At 47.2% G+C, this 25427-nt stretch overlaps 1 long non-coding RNA gene across 2 annotated transcripts in view; it reads left to right on the top strand.

Annotated features, from left to right (window-relative positions):
- LOC140400021 (uncharacterized) overlaps positions 1-25138 on the top strand; it is a 65493-nt gene extending 40355 nt beyond the window's left edge. For both annotated transcript variants that reach the window (XR_011937976.1, XR_011937977.1), the window contains 2 exons: positions 15164-15248; positions 23118-25138. This is a non-coding gene — a long non-coding RNA (uncharacterized lncRNA). The remainder of the gene's footprint in view (positions 1-15163; positions 15249-23117) is intronic.
- Positions 25139-25427: the final 289 nt, after the last annotated feature.

Consider the following 25427-nt stretch of genomic DNA (forward strand, 5'->3'; position numbering starts at 1 on the left):
GGATCTATTAAATGCAGACTTGTCAGTAATATTCCCGCCTCAGTTCACTCCTTTCTAGAACCAGCCGAACTATCTGCTCCTATTTCAACTCCAACTCCGATTCCACCCCCACAACTCCTCTCCCAGACGGGTTGGGAATTTTACTAACATCCCTTCCAGCTGATATAAAGTGTTTATGTTGTGAGGCGGGATTTCTCCGCCCTGTTACCTCTTTTACAGACTCCCCTGAATCTGTGAATAATGAAACTAACACAAACTGTGACTGTTCCCCCGGACACATCCCCGTTTAGGAAGAGGCAGCAACATCCCTGTGTTTTAGTGCAGAGTGGGGGGAGAGGCCCGGTGCAGAGCATGTCAGCTAGTGAGCGGCAATACGGGATTGACATTTCTGTCTGAAATCTGCTCCCAGCACCGGGACAGCGATTCATTGGTCAGGGGATCAGCTCTTTCCTGAGAGATGTGGGTGGCTCTGAGAAGAGCCTTTGGGTTCAGAGGTTTACAATTTGCTCGCCTTCTTTCACTTCTTTGCTGGTTTCTTAGCCGTTGCTGATTTGACTTTGGGCTTGGCCCTCGATTGGGTCGGATTTATTCTGCCCGTGGTCTTTTTCACAAGTGACTTTTTCTTCGGGGCTGCTTTCTTCGCGCTCTTTTGGGGAGTTGCCGCCTTCTTGGTTGCTGGTTTCTTGGGAGATTTCTTGGCTGCTGGTTTCTTGGGAGATTTCTTGGCTGCTGGTTTCTTGGGAGATTTCTTGGCTGCTGGTTTCTTGGGAGATTTCTTGGCTGCTGGTTTTTTGAGAGATTTCTTGGCTGCTGTTTTCTTCACTGAAGGTTTCTCGCCTGCTCCGGTCTTTCTCACTTTCCCCCCGGTTGTCTTCTTAACGATCTTGAAGGAGCCGGAGGCGCCCGTGCCCTTGACCTGAGGCAAGCTGCCGTTGTCCACACTCCTCCTGACACTTTGCTTGATCTGGGCCCCCCGTTTATCCACATCGACCCCTTTGCTCCGCAGCGCCTTCTTTATGGCCTGTAAGGAAATCCCCTTGCGATCGCCGCTTTCCGCCACAATCTGGAGGATCAGCTCGCCCAGCCCGGGACCTTCTTGTTTCTTCCGGGGAACCGCCTTCTGCTTCTTGACAGCCTTGACTGGGGCGGCTGGAGGAGCCGTTTCGGCGGCTGCACTATCGCTCATGTCCGAGACTCTGCACAAAATCTCTCCGTCAATGTGGGTGAGAAATGAAGCCTCTGGTGGCGGCACTGAGCAACTTAAAGGCAGCGAGCGGACGGGGCGGAGACAACCTGCTCTCAGCTCCAGGCTGCTGCTGCCTCTCTGTGTTTTCTCTCGTCCCAAACTCTCCAATTCCACTCAAATTCCAGCTCCACAGTGTCCCAGGATAATTCCTTCCTGTCTCTCATACTCTCATGTTTGCTGTCGAAAAGGTTTCACGCGATTTGAAGGCTCCATTTTGCATTTAAACCCGTTTTACTGATGCACTGTTCCCGCTCTCTCACCCGATCGCTCTCATTTTCCCAACCTTTCCACAGAAACCTGGAAAGCAGCATCGAAACTGCCCTGAAATCCAACTTGGAAAAGTAGGAGGGGAACAGGGGGATTGTTGGAATGAAAAATATTTCCATTTAGTCCCAGAGGGATTGGGAGATCTCCTGGTCAGAGCGGACACACAAACACAGTTGGTTTCTCCTGTTTGGCCCGCCCCTTTCACACACTCTCTTCCACAATATTCACATCCACACACAAGGTCTGGAAATGACATTTCCCAGGGCAGAATTCTCCCTCTTCTCAACAAACAAAGAAATGTACAGCACAGGAACAGGCCCTTCGGCCCTCCAAGCCCGTGCAGACCATGCTGCCCGACTAAACTACAATCTTCTACACTTCCTGGGTCCGTATCCTTCTATTCCCATCCTATTCATATATTTGTCAAGATGCCCCTTAAATGTCCCTATCGTCCCTGCTTCCACTACCTCCTCCGGTAGCGAGTTCCAGGCACCCACTGTGCTCTGTGTAAAAACACTTGCCTCGTACATCTACTCTAAACCTTGCCCCTCTCACCTTAAACCTATGCCCCCTAGTAATTAACCCCTCTACCCTGGGGAAAAGCCTCTGACTATCCACTCTGTCTATGCCCCTCATAATTTTGTATACCTCTATCAGGTCTCCCCTCAACCTCCTTCGTTCCAGTGAAAACAAACCGAGTTTATTCAATCGTTCCCCATAGCTAATGCCCTCCATACCAGGCAACATTCTGGTAAATCTCTTCTGCACCCTCTCTAAAGCCTCCACATCTTTCTGGTAGTGTGGCGACCAGAATTGAACACTATACTCCAAGTGTGGCCTAACTAAGGTTCTATACAGCTGCAACATGACTTGCCAATTCTTATACTCAATGCCCCGGCCAATGAAGGCAAGCATGCCGTATGCCTTCTTGACTACCTTCTCCAGCTGTGTTGCCCCTTTCAATGACCTGTGGACCTGTACTCCTAGATCTCTTTGACTTTCAATACTCTTGAGGGTTCTACCATTCACTGTATATTCCCTACCTGCATTAGACCTTCCAAAATGCATTACCTCACATTTGTCCGGATTAAACTCCATCTGCCATCTCTCCGCCCAAGTCTCCAGACAATCTAAATCCTGCTGTATCCTCCAACAGTCCTCATCGCTATCCGCAATTCCACCAACGTTTGTGTCGTCTGCAAACTTACTAATCAGACCAGTTACATTTTCCTCCAAATCATTTATATATACTACAAAGAGCAAAGGTCCCAGCACTGATCCCTGTGGAACACCACTGGTCACAGCCCTCCAATTAGAAAAGCATCCCTCCATTGCTACTCTCTGCCTTATATGGCCTAGCCAGTTCTGTATCCACCTTGCCAGCTCACCCCTGATCCCGTGTGACTTCACCTTTTGTACTAGTCTACCATTAGGGACCTTGTCAAAGGCCTTACTGAAGTCCATATAGACAACATCTACTGCCCTACCTGCATCAATCATCTTAGTGACCTCCTCGAAAAACTCTATCAAGTTAGTGAGACACGACCTCCCCTTCACAAAACCGTGCTGCCTCTCACTAATACGTCCATTTGCTTCCAAATGGGAGTAGATCCTGTCTCGAAGAATTCTCTCCAGTAATTTCCCTACCACTGAAGTAAGGCTCACCGGCCTGTAGTTCCTGGGATTATCCTTGCTACCCTTCTTAAACAGAGGAACAACATTGTCTATTCTCAAGTCCTCCGGGACATCCCCTGAAGACAGCGAGGATCCAAAGATTTCTGTCAAGGCCTCAGCAATTTCCTCTCCAGCCTCCTTCAGTATTCTGGGGTAGATCCCATCAGGCCCTGGGGACTTACCTACCTTAATATTTTTTAAGACACCCAACACCTCGTCTTTTTGGATCACAATGTGACCCAGGCTACCTACACCCCCTTCTCCAGAACACTTGTTCCCAATCCGTGTCTTAATTACTGTTCAACTCTCTGAATTTTCTGCTCCCTATTTTCTGTTTACCTAAATACCCGGCAGCAGCCAGTCATATTTTAAAATCTAAATTCATTGATGACAAACCTCCCTTGAAGGTGAAAATACAATTGATCTCCTCTCTCTCAGTGGAGATTTTCCTGCTTGATGTGATCCTCCTGCACTGCCCGGTAACACTGAACTGCAAACTCAACAAGCAGGGACCCCCAGTTAACGAATAATCCCACCCCCTCTGAGAGTGGAGATTTTCACAGTGACACAGATTCTGACCATTCTGATCCAAACAGCAAATTTTAAAAATAAAGATGATCTGATAGACCAGGACTTCCTGTGTGGAGGAGGGACAGTGACCGTTTCACCCACAACACGGCAGCTGTGTTCACAGTGAGGGCCAGTGTTACAGGTGTTATCACTGTGTCCAGTGTTCACAATGACGGCCAGTGTTCCACGTGTTATCACTGTGTCCAGTGTTCACAGCGAGTGCCAGTGTTCCACGTGTTATCACTGTGTCCAGTGTTCACAGCGAGTGCCAGTGTTACACGTGTTATCACTGTGTCCAGTGTTCACAGTGAGGGCCAGTGTTACACGTGTTATCACTGTGTCCAGTGTTCACAGCGAGTGCCAGTGTTACACGTGTTATCACTGTGTCCAGTGTTCACAGCGAGGGTCAGTGTTACATGTGTTATCACTGTGTCCAGTGTTCACAGTGAGGGCCAGTGTTACACATGTTATCATTGTGTCCAGTGATCATAGTGAGGGCCAGTGTTACACGTGTTATCACTGCGTCCAGTGTTCACAGTGAGAGCCAGTGTTACATGTGTTATCACCATGTCCAGTGTTCACAGTGAGGGTCAGTGTTACACGTGTTATCACTGTGTCCAGTATTGACAGTGAGGGCCAGTGTTACACGTGTTATCACTGTGTCCACAACACACCGAATGACAGATTGAAAATGAGAGACAGAGAAAAATAGAGCGAGCGACATAGTAACGCAGCAATGTGGAGCGGGAGAGAGGGAGTGAGATACTCATATTGAAATAGACAGATATTGAGGACAGAGACACATAAAGGAAACTAGAGAGAAACAGAGAGAGAGAGAACAATGGAACGAGTGGCACATAACACAGAGATGTAGAGCGGAAGAGAGGGAGTGAGATAATCATATTGAAGGAGAGAGACATTGAGACACTTAGACAGAGACAGAAAGGGAAGGAGAGAGAGACAGAGTGAGAGACAGAGAGAGAGAGACAGAGGGAGAGACAGAGAGAGTGACAGAGAGAGAGACACACAGGGAGACAAAGAGAGAGAGACACAGAGAGATAGAGAGTGCATAAGTCTGCAGCTCCTAATCGATGCGTGTATGTTTAATCTGAAGGGAAATAAAGTAAAGCGAAGATCCGGAACACATGGAACATGGACACAGAGGCTGATGAAAGATAATGGACAACCGTTTTCATCTCGGTTGGAACTTAACATTCATGCTCAATTATTTATCATGAAAACTTCTTAAAATTTGTGAACTGGAGTCATAAACATTAAATATATTCTCAACCTGACACAAAAGCAAATCAGTTTTCTATTAATCAAAACCCCCCAGCACAATCCAGCTCCATCACTGTGCCATAGACACTCTCGGTGCTTGATGAAGTTCATACTAATGTCATTGATGTAGCCCAGATGTTACAGATAAGAACATTCATAACTTAAGCAGAATGAAAAAGGTAGCTTCAGACATCAGGACCAGGTCTCATGCTTCAAGAAGAGACCTAAGCAATGACACACATTATAAGAAGTATGATTGGTAAACATGCAGACTTCTATATTAGACAAACTGAATAAGAATTTTAAAATTCAGCTTTGACAATATGTCATGGTGCCTGTTGCAGAGAAAGTGCAGTAAGCTGCTCAGAACAGGATGTCAGTTATTCAAGTGGAGACTGGAGAAGTTTACAACTGGAGCTGAATTCTTTGACAAGAGTATTAGATTTGTTCAGAGATTGTGTTGAGCATGGGAGCTCAATAAGGAAGCTTTTAATGTTTCCCCCCAGTACAATATGTCCCACACCAACACAAGGAGATACCTTGATACATTTGGTATTGAAATATTGAGTCAGATGTGCTTCATTTTCTAACGGAAAGAGTGGAATTCAATCAAAACTATCATAATATAATCGAATTATGTAAACTGGGAATGTGTAAAGCTGGGAATTTGGTACAACCAGAGGAGAGTGTAAAGCCAGGGGTGTAAGTGTGTTAATGAGGGGAGTGTGTAAAATGAGGTGATTGTGCAATATCGATGTCTGTAAACCTGGAGGCTGTAAAATCAGGGGTGTGTTTGAGTGGATTGTGACAAAGAAGGAAAACACAATGTGGGCATGTATAAATCAGTGGCGTTTAAATCCAGGAGTGTGTAAAATTAGTGTGAGTGTAAACCAGGAGTGTGGGCATAGCAAATAGTGTGTAAACCTGTGTGCACAAAAGTAGGTGAATGTGCAAAACAAGGTGAGTGTGGAAAGCCACACATAACAAATGAGTAGATAAAGCAGGTAGTGTGTCAGCCAGGGAAGTGTACGCACACAGGGGAGTGTATGGATCCAATGGAGTATACACTGTGTAAAGCAAGAAGTGTGCAAAACCAGTGGATGGTTTAAACCAGTTGAGTGTGTGAAATCAGGGGAGCGGCAAACCAGGGGAGTGTGTAACATCTTCGCTGTATCCAAACCCGTAGTGTGGGTAAATCAGGGGAGTGTAAACCAGGGTGTGTGTTAAATCTTTGCTGTATCCAAACCCATAGAGTGTGTAAACCAGGGGAGTGTGTAAACCAGGGTGTGTGTAAGATCTTTGCTGTATCCAAACCCATAGAGTGTGTAAACCAGGGGAGTGTGTAAACCAGGGGGGGTGTAAAACCAGTGGATTGTTTAAATCAGACGAGTGTGTGAAACCAGAGGAGAGCTAAAGCACGGGAGTGTGGAAACCTGGGGAATGTGTAATTAGGGCAGTGTGTAAATCAGGGGAGTGTGTAATACAGGGGAGTGTGTAAACAGGGCAGTGTGCAAACCGGGGGAGGGGGGTTGTAACCAAATAATGTGCAATTCGAGGCTGCGTATAAATCGGGCGAGTGTGTAAAAGATGGTGCTTGGGAAAACTGCCGTGAACCAGGAGAGTGAGCAAACCAGGAGAGTGAGTGAACCAGGAGAGTGAGTGAACCAGGAGAGTGAGTAAAACAGGGGAGTGAGTGAACCAGGAGAGTGAGTAAAACAGGGGAGTGAGTAAAACAGGGGAGTGAGTAAACCAGGGGAGTGAGTAAACCAGGAGAGTGAGTAAAACAGGGGAGTGAGTAAAACAGGGGAGTGAGTAAACCAGGGGAGTGAGTAAAACAGGAGAGTGAGTGAACCAGGAGAGTGAGCAAACCAGGAGAGTGAGTGAACCAGGAGAGTGAGTAAAACAGGGGAGTGAGTGAACCAGGAGAGTGAGTAAAACAGGGGAGTGAGTAAAACAGGGGAGTGAGGAAACCAGGGGAGTGAGGAAACCAGGAGAGTGAGTAAAACAGGGGAGTGAGTAAAACAGGGGAGTGAGTAAACCAGGGGAGTGAGTAAAACAGGGGAGTGAGTAAAACAGGGGAGCGAGTAAACCAGGAGAGCGAGTGAACCGGGAGAGTGAATTATCCAGAGGAGTGAGTGAACCAGGAGAGCGAGTGAACCAGGAGAGTGAATTAACCAGGGGAGTGAGTAAACCAGGGGAGTGAGTAAACCAGGGAAGCGAGTAAACCAGGAGAGCGAGTGAACCAGGAGAGTGAATTATCCAGGAGAGTGAATTATCCAGGGGAGTGAGTAAACCAGGGGAGCGAGTAAACCAGGAGAGCGAGTGAACCAGGAGAGTGAATTATCCAGAGGAGTGAGTGAACCAGGAGAGTGAGTGAATCAGGAGAGTGAGTAAAACAGGGCAGTGAGTAAACCAGGGGAGTGAGTGAACCAGGGGAGTGAGTGAACCAGGAGAGTGAGTGAACCAGGAGAGTGAGTGCACCAGGAGAGTGAGTGAACCAGGGGAGTGAGTGAACCAGGGGAGTGAGTGAACCAGGAGAGTGAGTGAACCAGGAGAGTGATTGAACCAGGCGAGTGAGTGAACCAGGAGAGTGAGTGAACCAGGTGAGTGAGTGAATCAGGTGAGTGAGTGAACCAGGAGAGTGAGAGAACCAGGAGAGTGAGAGAACCAGGAGAGTGAGTGAACCAGGGGAGTGAGTGAACCAGGGGAGTGAGTGAACCAGGAGAGTGAGTGAACCAGGAGAGTGAGTGGACCAGGAGAGTGAGTGGACCAGGGGTGTGAGTGAACCAGGGGAGTGAGTGAACCAGGGGAGTGAGAGAACCAGGGGAGTGAGTGGACCAGGAGAGTGAGTAAACCAGGGGAGTGAGTGAACCAGGAGAGTGAGTGAACCAGGGGAGTGAGTGAACCAGGGGAGTGAGTGAACCAGGAGAGTGAGTGAACCAGGAGAGTGAGTGCAGCAGGAGAGTGAGTGAACCAGGAGAGTGAATGAAGCAGGAGAGTGAGTGAAGCAGGAGAGTGAGTGAACCAGGAGAGTGAGTGAACCAGGAGAGTGAGTGAACCAGGAGAGTGAGTGAACCCGGGGAGTGAGTAAACCAGGAGAGTGAGTGAGCCAGGAGAGTGAGCAAACCAGGGGAGTGAGTGAACCAGGAGAGTGAGTAAACCAGAGGAGTGAGTAAACCAGGGGAGTGAGTAAACCAGGGGAGTGAGTAAACCAGGAGAGTGAGTAAACCAGGAGAGTGAGTAAACCAGGAGAGTGAGTGAAACAGGGGTGTGAGTGAAACAGGGGAGTGAGTGAACCAGGAGAGTGAGTGAACCAGGAGAGTGAGTGAACCAGGAGAGTGAGTGGACCAGGAGAGTGAGTGGACCAGGAGAGTGAGTGGACCAGGGGAGTGAGTAAACCAGGGGAGTGAGTAAACCAGGAGAGTGAGTAAACCAGGGGAGTGAGTAAACCAGGGGAGTGAGTAAACCAGGGGAGTGAGTAAACCAGGGGAGTGAGTAAACCAGCGGAGTGAGTAAACCTGGGGAGTGAGTAAACCAGGGGAGTGAGTGAACCAGGAGAGTGAGTGAACCAGGGGAGTGGCTAAACAGCTGGTGTAGGAGGGAGGGTTTCGGTTATCTGGACCACTGGGAGCTCTTCCGGGGCAGGTGTGACCTGTATAAGATGGACGGGTTGCATCTAAACCGGAGAGGCATAAATATCCTGGCCGCGAGATTTGCTAGTGTCACACGGGAGGGTTTAAACTAGTATGGCAGGGGGGTGGGCACGGGAGCAATAGGTCAGAAGGTGAGAGCGTTGAGGGAGAACTAGGGAATATGGACAGTGTGGCTCTGAGGCAGAGCAGACGGGGAGAAGTTGCTGAACACAGCGGGTCTGGTGGCCTGAAGTGCATATGTTTTAATGCAAGGAGCATTATGGGTAAGGCAGATGAACTAAGAGCTTGGATTACTACTTGGAACTATGATGTTGTTGCCATTACAGAGACCTGGTTGAGGGAAGGGCAGGATTGGCAGCTAAACGTTCCAGGTTTTAGATGTTTCAGGCGGGATAGAGGGGGATGTAAAAGGGGAGGCGGAGTTGCGCTACTTGTTCAGGAGAGTATCACCGCTATACAGCGAGAGGACACCTCAGAGGACACCTCAGAGGGCAGTGAGGCTATATGGGTAGAGATCAGGAATAAGAAGGGTGCAGTCACAATGTTGGGGGTATACTACAGGCCTCCCAACAGCCAGCGGGAGATAGAGGAGCAGATAGGTAGACAGATTTTGGAAAAGAGTAAAAACAACAGGGTTGTGGTGATGGGAGACTTCAACTTCCCCAATATTGACTGGGACTCACTTAGTGCCAGGGGCTTAGACGGGGCAGAGTTTGTAAGGAGCATCCAGGAGGGCTTCTTAAAACAATATGTAAACAGTCCAACTAGGGAAGAGGCGGTACTGGACCTGGTATTGGGGAATGAGCCCGGCCAGGTGGTAGATGTTTCAGTAGGGGAGCATTTCGGTAACAGTGACCACAATTCAGTAAGTTTTAAAGTACTGGTGGACAAGGATAAGAGTGGTCCGAGGATGAATGTGCTAAATTGGGGGAAGGCTAATTATAACAATATTAGGCGGGAACTGAAGAGCATAGATTGGGGGCGGATGTTTGAGGGCAAATCAACATCTGACATGTGGGAGGCTTTCAAGTGTCAGTTGATAGGAATACAGGACAGGCATGTTCCTGTGAGGAAGAAAGACAAATACGGCAATTTTCGGGAACCTTGGATGACGAATGATATTGTAGGCCTCGTCAAAAAGAAAAAGGAGGCATTTGTCAGGGCTAAAAGGCTGGGAACAGACGAAGCCTGTGTGGCATATAAGGAAAGTAGGAAGGAACTTAAGCAGGGAGTCAGGAGGGCTAGAAGGGGTCATGAAAAGTCATTGGCAAATAGGGTTAAGGAAAATCCCAAGGCTTTTTACACTTACATAAAAAGCAAGAGGGTAGCCAGGGAAAGGGTTGGCCCACTGAAGGATAGGCAAGGGAATCTATGTGTGGAGCCAGAGGAAATGGGCGAGGTACTAAATGAATACTTTGCATCAGTATTCACCAAAGAGAAGGAATTGGTAGATGTTGAGTCTGGAGAAGGGGGTGTAGATAGCCTGGGTCACATTGTGATCCAAAAAGACGAGGTGTTGGGTGTCTTAAAAAATATTAAGGTAGATAAGTCCCCAGGGCCGGATGGGATCTACCCCAGAATACTGAAGGAGGCTGGAGAGGAAATTGCTGAGGCCTTGACAGAAATCTTTGGATCCTCGCTGTCTTCAGGGGATGTCCCGGAGGACTGGAGAATAGCCAATGTTGTTCCTCTGTTTAAGAAGGGTGGCAGGGATAATCCCGGGAACTACAGGCCGGTGAGCCTTACTTCAGTGGTAGGGAAATTACTGGAGAGAATTCTTCGAGACAGGATCTACTCCCATTTGGAAGCAAATGGACGTATTAGTGAGAGGCAGCACGGTTTTGTGAAGGGGAGGTCGTGTCTCACTAACTTGATAGAGTTTTTCGAGGAGGTCACTAAGATGATTGATGCAGGTAGGGCAGTAGATGTTGTCTATATGGACTTCAGTAAGGCCTTTGACAAGGTCCCTCATGGTAGACTAGTACAAAAGGTGAAGTCACACGGGATCAGGGGTGAACTGGCAAGGTGGATACAGAACTGGCTAGGCCATAGAAGGCAGAGGGTAGCAATGGAGGGATGCTTTTCTAATTGGAGGGCTGTGACCAGTGGTGTTCCACAGGGATCAGTGCTGGGACCTTTGCTCTTTGTAGTATATATAAATGATTTGGAGGAAAATGTAACTGGTCTGATTAGTAAGTTTGCAGACGACACAAAGGTTGGTGGAATTGCGGATAGCGATGAGGACTGTCTGAGGATACAGCAGGATTTAGATTGTCTGGAGACTTGGGCGGAGAGATGGCAGATGGAGTTTAACCTGGACAAATGTGAGGTAATGCATTTTGGAAGGGCTAATGCAGGTAGGGAATATACAGTGAATGGTAGAACCCTCAAGAGTATTGAAAGTCAAAGAGATCTAGGAGTACAGGTCCACAGATCACTGAAAGGGGCTACACAGGTGGAGAAGGTAGTCAAGAAGGCATACGGCATGCTTGCCTTCATTGGCCGGGGCATTGAGTATAAGAATTGGCAAGTCATGTTGCAGCTGTATAGAACCTTAGTTAGGCCACACTTGGAGTATAGTGTTCAATTCTGGTCGCCACACTACCAGAAGGATGTGGAGGCTTTAGAGAGGGTGCAGAAGAGATTTACCAGAATGTTGCCTGGTATGGAGGGCATAAGCTATGAGGAGCGATTGAATAAACTCGGTTTGTTCTCACTGGAACGAAGGAGGTTGAGGGGCGACCTGATAGAGGTATACAAAATTATGAGGGGCATAGACAGAGTGGATAGTCAGAGGCTTTTCCCCAGGGTAGAGGGGTCAATTACTAGGGGGCATAGGTTTAAGGTGAGAGGGGCAAAGTTTAGAGTAGATGTACGAGGCAAGTTTTTTACGCAGAGGGTAGTGGGTGCCTGGAACTCACTACCGGAGGAGGTAGTGGAGGCAGGGACGATAGGGACATTTAAGGGGCATCTTGACAAATATATGAATAGGATGGGAATAGAAGGATACGGACCCAGGAAGTGTAGAAGATTGTAGTTTAGTCGGGCAGTATGGTCGGCACGGGCTTGGAGGGCCGAAGGGCCTGTTCCTGTGCTGTACATTTCTTTGTTCTTTGTTCTTTGTTTGAGTGAACCAGGAGAGTGAGTGAACCAGGAGAGTGAGTAAACCAGCGGAGTGAGTAAACCAGGAGAGCGAGTGAACCAGGAGAGTTAATTATCCAGGGGAGTGAGTGAACCAGGGGAGTGAGTGAACCAGGGGAGTGAGTGAACCAGGGGAGTGAGTAAACCAGGGGAGTGAGTGAACCAGGAGAGCGAGTGAACCAGGAGAGTTAATTATCCAGGGGAGTGAGTGAACCAGGGGAGTGAGTGAACCAGGAGAGTGAGCGAACCAGGAGAGTCAGTAAACCAGCGGAGTGAGTAAACCGGGAGAGCGAGTGAACCAGGAGAGTTAATTATCCAGGGGAGTGAGTGAACCAGGGGAGTGAGTGAACCAGGGGAGTGAGTGAACCAGGGGAGTGAGTAAACAAGGGGAGCGAGTAAACCAGGAGAGCGAGTGAACCAGGAGAGTTAATTATCCAGGGGAGTGAGTGAACCAGGGGAGTGAGTGAACCAGGGGAGTGAGTAAACCAGGGGAGTGAGTAAACCAGGGGAGTGAGTGAACCAGTAGAGTGAGTGAACCAGGGGAGCGAGTAAACCAGGAGAGCGAGTAAACCAGGGGAGTGAACCAGGGGAGTGAATGAACCAGGGGACTGAGTGAACCAGGGGAGTGAGTGAACCAGGAGAGTGAGTAAACCGGGAGAGTGAGTGCAGCAGGAGAGTGAGTGAACCAGGAGAGTGAGTGAAGCAGGAGAGTGAGTGAACCAGGAGAGTGAGTGAACCAGGGGAGTGAGTGAACCAGGAGAGTGAGTGAACCCGGAGAGTGAGTGAACCCGGAGAGTGAGTGAATCAGGAGAGTGAGTGAACCAGGGGAGTGAGTGAACCAGGAGAGTGAGTGAACCAGGGGAGTGAGTGAACCAGGGGAGTGAGTGAACCAGGGGAGTGAGTGAACCAGGAGAGTGAGTGAACCAGGAGAGTGAGTGAACCAGGAGAGTGAGTGAACCAGGGGAGTGAGTGAACCAGGAGAGTGAGTGAACCAGGAGAGTGAGTGAACCAGGGGAGTGAGTGAACCAGGGGAGTGAGTGAACCAGGGTGGTGAGTGAACCAGGGGGGTGAGTGAACCAGGAGGGTGAGTGAACCAGGGCAGCGAGTGAACCAGGGGAGCGAGTGAACCGGGGGAGTGAGTGAACCGGGGGAGTGAGTGAACCAGGGGGGTGAGTGAACCAGGGGGGTGAGTGAACCAGGGGGGGTGAGTGAACCAGGGGGGTGAGTGAACCAGGAGGGTGAGTGAACCAGGGCCGTGAGTGAACCAGGGCCGTGAGTGAACCGGGGGAGTGAGTGAACCGGGGGAGTGAGTGAACCGGGGGAGTGAGTGTACCGGGGGATGTGCAGGTTAGATGGATTGGCGATGCTGAATTACCGCTTTGTATCCAAGGGTGTGTAGATTACGTAGGGATACAGATTTATGGTGGTCGGGTGGGGAGTGGTTCTAGGTGGGCTGCTCTTTCTGAGTGTCGGTGCAGACTCGATGGGCCAGATTGCCTCCTTCTGCACTGTGGTAATTCTATGGTTCAGTGGAAAATGAAGTAAATCAGTGGAAAGGTAGTTTGCAGAAAGTGTGAGTTTGAGGGGCTGAGTGACAGTGTAATAACAAACAAGCTGCAGGCAATGACTGCAAATTGAATCTCTCATTGGGACAAACACACAGCTACAAAGGTGATTGGTTGAGCCTGAGGGCGCAGGGCCATTTGCAGCCACACACACAGTCCCCCAACAAGGGCTCTATCGGAGGTTTTGCTCCACATGTGATGACTATGAAATGGGGAATGTTCCCATTGATTCTCAATGCGGGATTGCTGCGGGGATGTGCGCATGCCCGGTGTAACCCCGCCCCTGCTAGTCGCGATGTGGAGATGCCGGCGTTGGACTGGGGTGAGCACAGTACGAAGTCTTACAACACCAGGTTAAAGTCCAACAGGTTTGTTTCGATGTCACTAGCTTTCGGAGCGCTGCTCCTTCCTCAGGTGAATGAAGAGGTATGTTCCAGAAACATATATATAGACAGATTCAAAGATGCCAGACAATGCTTCGAATGCGAGCATTAGCAGGTGATTAAATCTTTACAGATCCAGAGATGGGGTAACCCCAGGTTAAGGAGGTGTGAATTGTGTCAAGCCAGGACTGTTGGTAGGATTTTGCAGGCCAGGTGGTGGGGGATGAATGTAATACCTGGGATTCATGTCGCATTACATTCATCCCCAAACATCTGGCCTGCGAAATCCTAGCAACTGTCCTGGTTTGAGACAATTCACACCTCCTTAACCTGGGGTTACCCCATCTCTGGATCTGTAAAGATTTAATCACCTGCTAATGGTCACATTCGAAGCATTGTCTGGCATCTTTGAATCTGTCTCTATATATATTTCTGGAACATACCTCTTCATTCACCTGAAGAAGGAGCAGTGCTCTGAAAGCTAGTGACATCGAAACAAACCTGTTGGACTTTAACCTGGTGTTGTCAGACTTCTTACTGTGCTCACCCCAGTCCAACGCCGGCATCTCCACATCATTCTGAGATTGGGAGCGCATGCGCAGCCCCTCCCCCACACTCTCCATTTGGTCAGTGAGTGGAATCGCTTTGTTGAAACTGAGTTAAATGTCAATGTCAGGGCCCAGGTCAGCGAGGAAACAGCGTTCTCATTGCAGCAGCACATCCATTTGGGAGTGTGAGCAAAGAGGCTCAGAGATCATTACTGACTCGGGGGGAGTTCAGGGAGAATCGGGGGCTGTTTGCAAGAGGCTTAGCGGAGCACGATCTTGTTCCGGGACTTGGAGTGAGCAGGGGGAAGGGAGAGCTCTTTCTGGGCCTGGCTTATTTGTCTGATTCTGGGTTAGGATTTGGAGAGTATTTTCTTTCTTTTACTGATTGGGGGCAGCAAGGTAGCATAGTGGTTAGCACGGCTGCTTCGCTGCTCTATGGTACCAGGTTCAATTTCCAGGCTTGTGTTGCTATCTGCGGAGTCTGCACGCTCTCCCCGTATCTGCGTGGGTTTCCTCCGGGTGCTCCGGTTTCCTCCCACAGTCCTAAGATGTGCAGGTTAGGTGGATTGGCCCGAATAAATTGCACTTAGAGTCCAAAAAGGTTAGGTGGGGTTACTGGGTTAGGGTGGAGGCATGGGTTTCTGGGTTAGGGTGGAGGCATGGATTTCTGGGTTAGGGTGGAGGCGTGAGATGCTCTTTACAAAGATGGACCCGATGGACCGAATGGCCTCCTTCTGCACTGTAAATTCTGTGATTATCAGTTGAAAGAATAGATTGATTTATCATTGGCCTCATTTGACCCTGATTTACAAGAGATATGCTTTCTTCCCCCTAGTTCAACAGATGAAGAGATGAGTTCCAAGAACAAGATGATGATTCCTCAGCAAAATGTATGTGTCGCCGTCTCCTTCTAACTGACAGTAAGTACAATATTAATCCAACATTGCAGAGACACAGACACAACATCATCTCCACCGTCACAGAGAAAAGAAGCAGTCAGACTCACATTGACCTCAAGTCCCGGATAAACACACTTGCACGACTGTCACACACACTTACACTCTCTCTCACACACAGATGTTCCCTCTCACACACACTCACAGACTCTCTCTCACACACACTCAGTCACTCTCACTCACACACATACCAGTCACTGAGCAGTAAGCAGTTAAATAAGTTTTATATATCACAGATACATAGTGAGGGTAAAACTCACAAACACCTGTAAGTGTAAATTATGTGTTATATATCACAAATACATAGTGAGGGTAAAACTCACACACACACCTGTAAGAGGAAAATATGTGTTATATATCACAGATACATAGTAAGGGTAAAACACACACACACCTGTAAGAGTAAAATATGTGTTATATATCACAGATACATAGTGAGGGTAAAACACACACACACCTGTAAGAGTAAAATATGTGTTATATATCACAGATACATAGTGAGGGTAAAACACACACACACCTGTAAGAGTTAAATAAGTTTTATATATCACAGATACATAGTGAGGGTAAAACTCACACACACCTGCAATAGTAAAATATGTGTTATATATAACAGATACATAGTGAGGGTAAAACACACACACACCAGTAAGAGTAAATTATGTGTTATGTATCACAAATACATAGTGAGGGTAAAACACACACACACCTGTAAGAGTAAAATATGTGTTATATATCACAGATACATAGTGAGGGTAAAACTCGCACACACTGTAAGAGTAAAATATGTGTTATATATCACAGATACATAGTGAGGGTAAAACTCACACACACACCTGTAAGAGTAAAATCTGTGTTATATATCACAGATACATAGTGAGGGTAAAACACACACACACACCTGTAAGAGTAAAATATGTGTTATATATCACAGATACATAGTGAGGGTAAAACACACACACCTGTAAGAGTAAAATATGTGTTATATATCACAGATACATAGTGAGGGTAAAACACACACACACACCTGTAAGAGTAAAATATGTGTTATATATCACATACATAGTGAGGGTAAAACACACACACACCTGTAAGAGTAAAATATGTGTTATATATCACAGATACATAGTGAGGGTAAAACTCACACACACACCTGTAAGAGTAAAATCTGTGTTATATATCACAGATACATAGTGAGGGTAAAACACACACACACACCTGTAAGAGTAAAATATGTGTTATATATCACAGATACATAGTGAGGGTAAAACACACACACCTGTAAGAGTAAAATATGTGTTATATATCACAGATACATAGTGAGGGTAAAACTCGCACACACTGTAAGAGTAAAATATGTGTTATATATCACAGATACATAGTGAGGGTAAAACTCACACACACACCTGTAAGTAAAATCTGTGTTATATATCACAGATACATAGTGAGGGTAAAACACACACACACACCTGTAAGAGTAAAATATGTGTTATATATCACAGATACATAGTGAGGGTAAAACACACACACCTGTAAGAGTAAAATATGTGTTATATATCACAGATACATAGTGAGGGTAAAACACACACACACACCTGTAAGAGTAAAATATGTGTTATATATCACATACATAGTGAGGGTAAAACACACACACACCTGTAAGAGTAAAATATGTGTTATATATCACAGATACATAGTGAGGGTAAAACACACACACAGACCTGTAAGAGTAAAATATGTGTTATATATCACAGATACATAGTGAGGGTAAAACACACACCTGTAAGAGTAAAATATGTTTTATATATCACAGATACATAGTGAGGGTAAAACACACACACACCTGTAAGTGTAAAATATGTGACTGAACAGGTAGACAAGGGTAGAGCAGTTGATGTGGTGTATATGGATTTCAGCAAACGTTTGATAAGGTTCCCCACGGTAGGCTATTGCAAAAAATACGGAGGCTGGGGATTGAGGGTGATTTAGAGATGTGGATCAGAAATTGGCTAGCTGAAAGAAGACAGAGGGTGGTGGTTGATGGGAAATGTTCAGAATGGAGTACAGTAACAAGTGGAGTACCACAAGGATCTGTTCTGGGGCCGTTGCTGTTTGTCATTTTTATCAATGACCTAGAGGAAGGCGCAGAAGGGTGGGTGAGTAAATTTGCAGACGATACTAAAGTCGGTGGTGTTGTCGATAGTGTGGAAGGATGTAGCAGGTTACAGAGGGATATAGATAAGCTGCAGAGCTGGGCTGAGAGGTGGCAAATGGAGTTTAATGTAGAGAAGTGTGAGGTGATTCACTTTGGAAGGAATAACAGGAATGCGGAATATTTGGCTAATGGTAAAGTTCTTGAAAGTGTGGATGAGCAGAGGGATCTAGGTGTCCATGTACATAGATCCCTGAAAGTTGCCACCCAGGTTGATAGGGTTGTGAAGAAGGCCTATGGAGTGTTGGCCTTTATTGGTAGAGGGATTGAGTTCCGGAGTCGGGAGGTCATGTTGCAGCTGTACAGAACTCTGGTACAGCCGCATTTGGAGTATTGCGTACAGTTCTGGTCACCGCATTATAGGAAGGACGTGGAGGCTTTGGAGCGGGTGCAGAGGAGATTTACCAGGATGTTGCCTGGTATGGAGGGAAAATCTTATGAGGAAAGGCTGATGGACTTGAGGTTGTTTTCGTTGGAGAGAAGAAGGTTAAGAGGAGACTTAATAGAGGCATACAAAATGATCAGGGGGTTGGATAGGGTGGACAGTGAGAGCCTTCTCCCGCGGATGGATATGGCTGGCACGAGGGGACATAACTTTAAACTGAGGGGTAATAGATATAGGACAGAGGTCAGAGGTAAGTTCTTTACGCAAAGAGTCGTGAGGCCGTGGAATGCCCTACCTGCTACAGTAGTGAACTCGCCAACATTGAGGGCATTTAAAAGTTTATTGGATAAACATATGGATGATAATGGCATAGTGTAGGTTAGATGGCTTTTGTTTCAGTGCAACATCGTGGGCCGAAGGGCCTGTACTGCGCTGTATTGTTCTATGTTCTATGTTCTATGTGTTATATATCACAGATACATAGTGAGGGTAAAATACACACACACCTGTAAGAGTAAAATATGTGTTATATATCACAGATACATAGTGAGGGTAAAACTCACATTCTCTCACTTACACACTCTCACTCACCAGTACCTGAGCAGTAAGCAGTAAAAGCTGTTATACATCACAGAGAGACAGCGACAATAAATACACACACCATCCCAAACACACTGTCTCACTCACACACACACTCCCAAACACACTGTCTCACTCACACACACTGTCTCACTCACACACACACTCCCAAACACACTGTCTCACTCACACACACACTCCCAAACACACTGTCTCACTCACATACACACTCCCAAACACACTGTCTCACTCACACACACACTCCCAAACACACTGTCTCACTCACACACACACTCCCAAACACACTGTCTCACTCACACACACACTCCCAAACACACTGTCTCACTCACACACACACTCCCAAACACACTGGCTCACACCCAAACACACTCCCAAACACTGTCTCACTCACACACACACTCCCAAACACACTGGCTCACTCCCACACACACTCCCAAACACACTGTCTCACTCACAAACACACTCCCAAACACACTGTCTCACTCACACACACACTCCCAAACACTGTCTCACTCACACACACACTCCCAAACACACTGGCTCACTCCCACACACACTCCCAAACACACTGTCTCACTCCCAAACACACTGTCTCACTCACACACACACTCCCAAACACACTGTCTCACTCACACACACACTCCCAAACACTGTCTCACTCACAAACACACTCCCAAACACACTGTCTCACTCACATACACACTCCCAAACACACTGGCTCACTCACACACACACTCCCAAACACACTGGCTCACTCCCACACACACTCCCAAACACACTGTCTCACTCCCAAACACACTGTCTCACTCACACACACACTGCCAAACTCACTGTCTCACTCACACACACACTCCCAAACACACTGTCTCACTCATACACACACTCCCAAACACACTGTCTCACTCACATACACACTCCCAAACACACTGGCTCACTCACACACACATTCCCAAACACACTGGCTCACTCCCACACACACTCCCAAACACACTGTCTCACTCACAAACACACTCCCAAACACACTGTCTCACTCACACACACACTCCCAAACACACTGTCTCACTCATACACACACTCCCAAACACACTGTCTCACTCACATACACACTCCCAAACACACTGGCTCACTCACACACACACTCCCAAACACACTGGCTCACTCCCACACACACTCCCAAACACACTGTCTCACTCACACACACACTGTCTCACTCACACACACACTCCCAAACACACTGTCTCACCCCAAAAACACTGTCTCACTCCCAAACACACTGTCTCACTCACAAACACACTCCCAAACACACTGTCTCACTCACACACACACTCCCAAACACACTGTCTCACTCATACATACACTGTCTCACTCATACACACACTGTCTCACTCATACACACACTGTCTCACTCACACACACACTGTCTCACTCACACACACACTCCCAAACACACTGTCTCACCCCAAAAACACTGTCTCACTCCCAAACACACTCCCAAACACACTGTCTCACTCACAAACACACTCCCAAACACACTGTCTCACTCACACACACACACACACTCCCAAACACACTGTCTCACTCACACACACACTCCCAAACACACTGTCTCACTCACACACACACTCCCAAACACACTGTCTCACTCACACACACACACTCCCAAACACACTGGCTCACTCCCACACACACTCCCAAACACACTGTCTCACTCACAAACACACTCCCAAACACACTGTCTCACTCACACACACACTCCCAAACACAGTCTCACTCACACACACACTGTCTCACTCCCAAACACACTCCCAAACACACTGTCTCACTCACACACACACTCCCAAACACACTGTCTCACTCACACACACACTCCCAAACACACTGTCTCACTCACACACACTCCCAAACACACTGTCTCACTCACACACACACTCCCAAACACACTGCCTCACTCACACACACACTCCCAAACACACTGCCTCACTCACACACACACTCCCAAACACACTGTCTCACTCACACACACACTCCCAAACACACTGTCTCACTCACACACACACTGTCTCACTCACACACCCACACAGCAGTAAGCAGTAAAATATTCATTATATATCACAGAGAGACAGTGAGGTTAACACATACACACAGATATGACTCTATCTTATAATAATCTTTATTGTCACAAGTAGGCTTACATTAACACTGCAATTAAGTTTCTGTGAAAAGCCCCAAGTCGCCACATTCTGGCACCTGTTTAGGTACAGGGAGGGAGAATTCAGAATGTCCAAATTACCTAACAGCTCGTCTTTCGGGACAATCGACCTATGAGTGTGTGTAGTAACCTCTGTGATAGTAACCACTATCTCTCTGTGATATATATTGAATATTCTACTGCTTATTGCTCAGTTACTGGTGTGTGAGAGATAGTGTGAGTGTGTTTACCCTCACTGTCTCTGTGCTATATAACTCGTATTTCACTCTCTCTCACACATTCTCTCTCACACACACTCATACACTCTCTCATTCACACACACACACCAGTAACTGAGTGGTAAATTATGCTTTATCTTTCACAGAGGGACAATGAGAGACAGTGTGACACACACTCACTATTTCTCTGGCAAACACTAACTCTCACACACACTCACACACACTCACTCTCTCACACTCCTAGTCCCTCTCTCTCAGACTGCCTCACACATGGACACACCAGTCACTGAGCAGTAAGCAGTTCAATATGTGTTATATATCGCAGAGGGACAGTGAGGGTAAACCACACTCTCGCCACTCTCACACTTAAGTAACTGAGCAGTAAGCAGTAAAATATATTATATATGATAGCCAGACAGTGAGGATAAACACACTCGCACACCAGTAACTGAGCAGTAAAATATGTGTGAAATATCACAGAGACAATGAAGGTAAAACACACACGCACTCACGCAGACTATTTCTCACACTCGTACACTCTTGCAGACATAGTGACACATTCCCTCGCACACACTTCCTCACACACACTCACATATTCACAAACTTTGATATTCACACACTCTTTGACACAACAGTAACTGAGCAGTACACAGTAAAATATGCATCATATATCACAGAGACCGTGATGGTAAAACACACTCTCTCTCTCTCACACACACACACCCCAGTAACAGAGCAGCAAGAGTAAAATATGTGTTACATATCAAAGAGTGACAATGTAAAATACAGAGGCTCACTCGCTCACACACGCACTCTCTCACACACCCACTCTCTCTCTCACAAACGCACTCTCACACACACCCACTCTCTCTCTCTCTCACACACCAACTCTCTCACTCACACACACATCCACCCACTCTCTCTCACACACACCCACTCTCTCACACACCCACTCTCTCTCACACACACCCACTCTCTCTCACACACACCCACTCTCTCTCACACACACCCACTCTCTCACACACACACACACTCTCTCACACACACCCACTCTCTCTTGCACACATGCACTCTCACACACACCCACTCTCTCACAAACACACTCACACACACATCCACTCTCTCTCACACACACACACTCTCTCTCACACACACCCACACTCTCTCACACACACCCACTCTCTCTCATACGCACCCACTCTCTCTCACACGCACCCACTCTCTCTCACACGCACCCACTCTCTCACACACCAACTCTCTCTCACACACCCACTCTCTCTCTCTCTCACACACCCATTCTCTTTCACACGCACCCACTCTCTCTCACACACAGACACCCACTCTCTCTCTCACAGACCCACTCTCTCTCACACACACCCACTCTCTCTCACACACACCCACTCTCTCTCACACACACACTCTCTCTCACACACAACCACTCTCTCTCGCACACACCCACTCTCTCTCGCACACACCCACTCTCTCTCGCACACACCCACTCTCTCTCACACACACCCACTCTCTCTCACACACCCACTCTCTTTCACACGCACCCACTCTCTCTCACACACACCCACTCTCTCTCACACACACACTCTCTCTCACACACAACCACTCTCGCACACACCCACTCTCTCTCACACACACCCACTCTCTCTCTCTCACACACACACCCACTCTCTCTCTCACAGAGCCACTCTCTCTCACACCCACCCACTCTCTCTCACACACACACACACTCTCTCTCTCACACACACACTCTCTCTCACACACACACACTCTCTCTCACACACACACACTCTCTCTCACACACAACCACTCTCTCTCACACACACCCACTCTCTCTCACACACACCCACTCTCTCTCACACACACCCACCATTTCCACTCGCCTTTAATGTGACAGGTGAGCCTGCTTGGTCCCCACGATCTCACTTGCTTTTGTTATTCAATGTTACATTTCTGATAATGACTCCAGCTGATGATTTAAGATCTCACTGCATCCGTTGAAAAAAATACAGAGGTTTGTCCTGGAACTCGCCCTGCTTACTCTTCAAATGTCTTTGACATTTTGAGGGTTTTAAACTTTCACTTGCCAGTAATTCCCGACATGTAACACCCATGAAATTTGACTCCTGATTGCAGTGGCACAATTTATAAACCCACCCCTCAAATACTCATCATTGTGCTGCTTTGTTCCTGTTTTCAGCTTCTTCATGGGTTGTTCACCAGAGACCCTGGAGTTCACTCCAGCACTGCTGGCAGCTGCAAAATGGAGGAATCTCACTCGCGCCCAGAACACGTGATGTCAGCGTAAGTGGCGTGGGACCTGCTCGCTGGCGCCGCCTCCGGTGGGAGGAGTCCAGAATTTGCTGAACAAAACTGGCCCGGGACAACGCACTGACATCAGCAGGAGCCAGTCCAACTTGCTGGGCTCCAGGCCTGCGCACTGCTTGATAAGAGACGCATGCGCGGAATGGCCGACAATCTCAAACGTCCATCATGGTTGGCATTTGTAAACACTAGTCGTGACCATTGGCCATTCCTTCCGCGATCTGGATAACTACCACCCTCCTGAAACCTTCCTGAGATCCACCCACAGGTCACGACCCTGAGCTTGAAAACCCCGGGCCTATGATATCCTTGTCTCTATTCGCCGAGGCACAGAGTTTAAGAAAAGGCAGGTTATGCTGGAACTGTATAAAACATTGGTTAGGCCTTAGCTAGAGTAATACTCACACTCACACTGTATCAGAGAGTGAGTAAATCCCACACACACACTGTATCAGAGAGTGAGTAAATCCCACACTCACACACTGTATCAGAGAGTGAGTAAATCCCACACTCACACACTGTATCAGAGAGTGAGTAAATCCCACACTCACACTGTATCAGAGAGTGAGTAAATCCCACACTCTCACACTGTATCAGAGTGAGTAAATCCCACACTCACGCACTGTATCAGAGTGTGAGTAAATCCCGCACACACTGTATCTGAGAGTGAGTAAATCCCACACACACACTGTATCAGAGAGTGAGTAAATCCCACACTCGCACACTGTATCAGAGTGAATAAATCCCACACTCACACATTATATCAGACAGTGAGTAAATCCCATACTCACACTGTATCAGAGAGTGAGTAAATCCCACACTGTATCAGAGAGTGAGTAGATCCCACACTCACACACTGTATCAGAGAGTGAGTAAATCCAACACACACACTGTATCAGAGAGTGAGTAAATCCCACACTCACACACTGTATCAGAGAGTGAGTAAATCCAACACACACTGCATCAGAGAGTGAGTAAATCCCACACTCACACAGTGTATCAGAGAGTGAGTAAATCCCACACTGTATCAGAGAGTGATAAATCCCACACTCACACACTGTATCAGAGAGTGAGTAAATCCAACACACACTGTATCAGAGAGTGAGTAAATCCCACACTCTCACACTGTATCAGAGAGTGAGTAAATCCCACACTCACACACTGTATCAGAGAGTGAGTAAATCCAACACACACTGTATCAGAGAGTGAGTAAATCCCACACTCTCACACTGTATCAGAGAGTGAGTAAATCCCACACTCACACACTGTATCAGAGAGTGAGTAAATCCCACACACACACACTGTATCAGAGAGTGCGTAAATCCCACACTCACACACTGTATCAGAGAGTGCGTAAATCCCACTCTCACACACTGTATCAGAGAGTGAGTAAATCCCACACTCACACACTGTATCGGAGAGTGAGTAAATCCCACACTCACACACTGTATCAGAGAGTGAGTAAATCCCACACACACACACTGTATCAGAGAGTGAGTAAATCCCACACTCACACACTGTATCAGAGTGAGTAAATCCCACACTCACACTGTATCAGAGAGTGAGTAAATCCCACACTCACACAGTGTATCAGAGAGTGTGTATATCCCACACTGTATCAGAGAGTGAGTAAATCCCACTCACATATTAAAAGGCACTCACAGTTCCTGAAGGAATCCCACAGTCTCTCTGTGCTGAAGGGTCCCTCTCACCGACAGCCAGGTGACTTTTCCCGGTGGATCTTTACACACTGACAAACTGGGACTGGAGACATTCTTTCTGAAATGTATTTCCTGTTTGTAATATGATTGTAATTTGAGGTTTATGATTGGTGCAAAATCCTAATTCTGATTGGTCTGTTTTTTTATCCAGTCAAATAAACAGAATATAACTGGCTGTCCTCATTCTTACAATGTCCAATCACAATCATTCCTTTCCCCATTCCTCATTAGCATAGATGTGAGGCTCTGTCTATTTAATCAGCGCTCGGAAGAGGTTTGCTTTATTTCTGGGTGAAATTGACGATGGCTGACGAGAAGAAACCAACATCGAAACCAGCTTCCAAGAAGGGAGCCAAGAAAGTCATTAAGAAACCGGCAGTAAAGGGCGGCAAGAAGCGGCGAAGGTCGAGGAAGGAGAGTTACTCCATCTACATCTACAAAGTGATGAAGCAGGTTCACCCCGA

This window comes from Scyliorhinus torazame, chromosome 24, assembly GCF_047496885.1.
Source record: "Scyliorhinus torazame isolate Kashiwa2021f chromosome 24, sScyTor2.1, whole genome shotgun sequence".
NCBI lineage: Eukaryota > Metazoa > Chordata > Chondrichthyes > Carcharhiniformes > Scyliorhinidae > Scyliorhinus > Scyliorhinus torazame.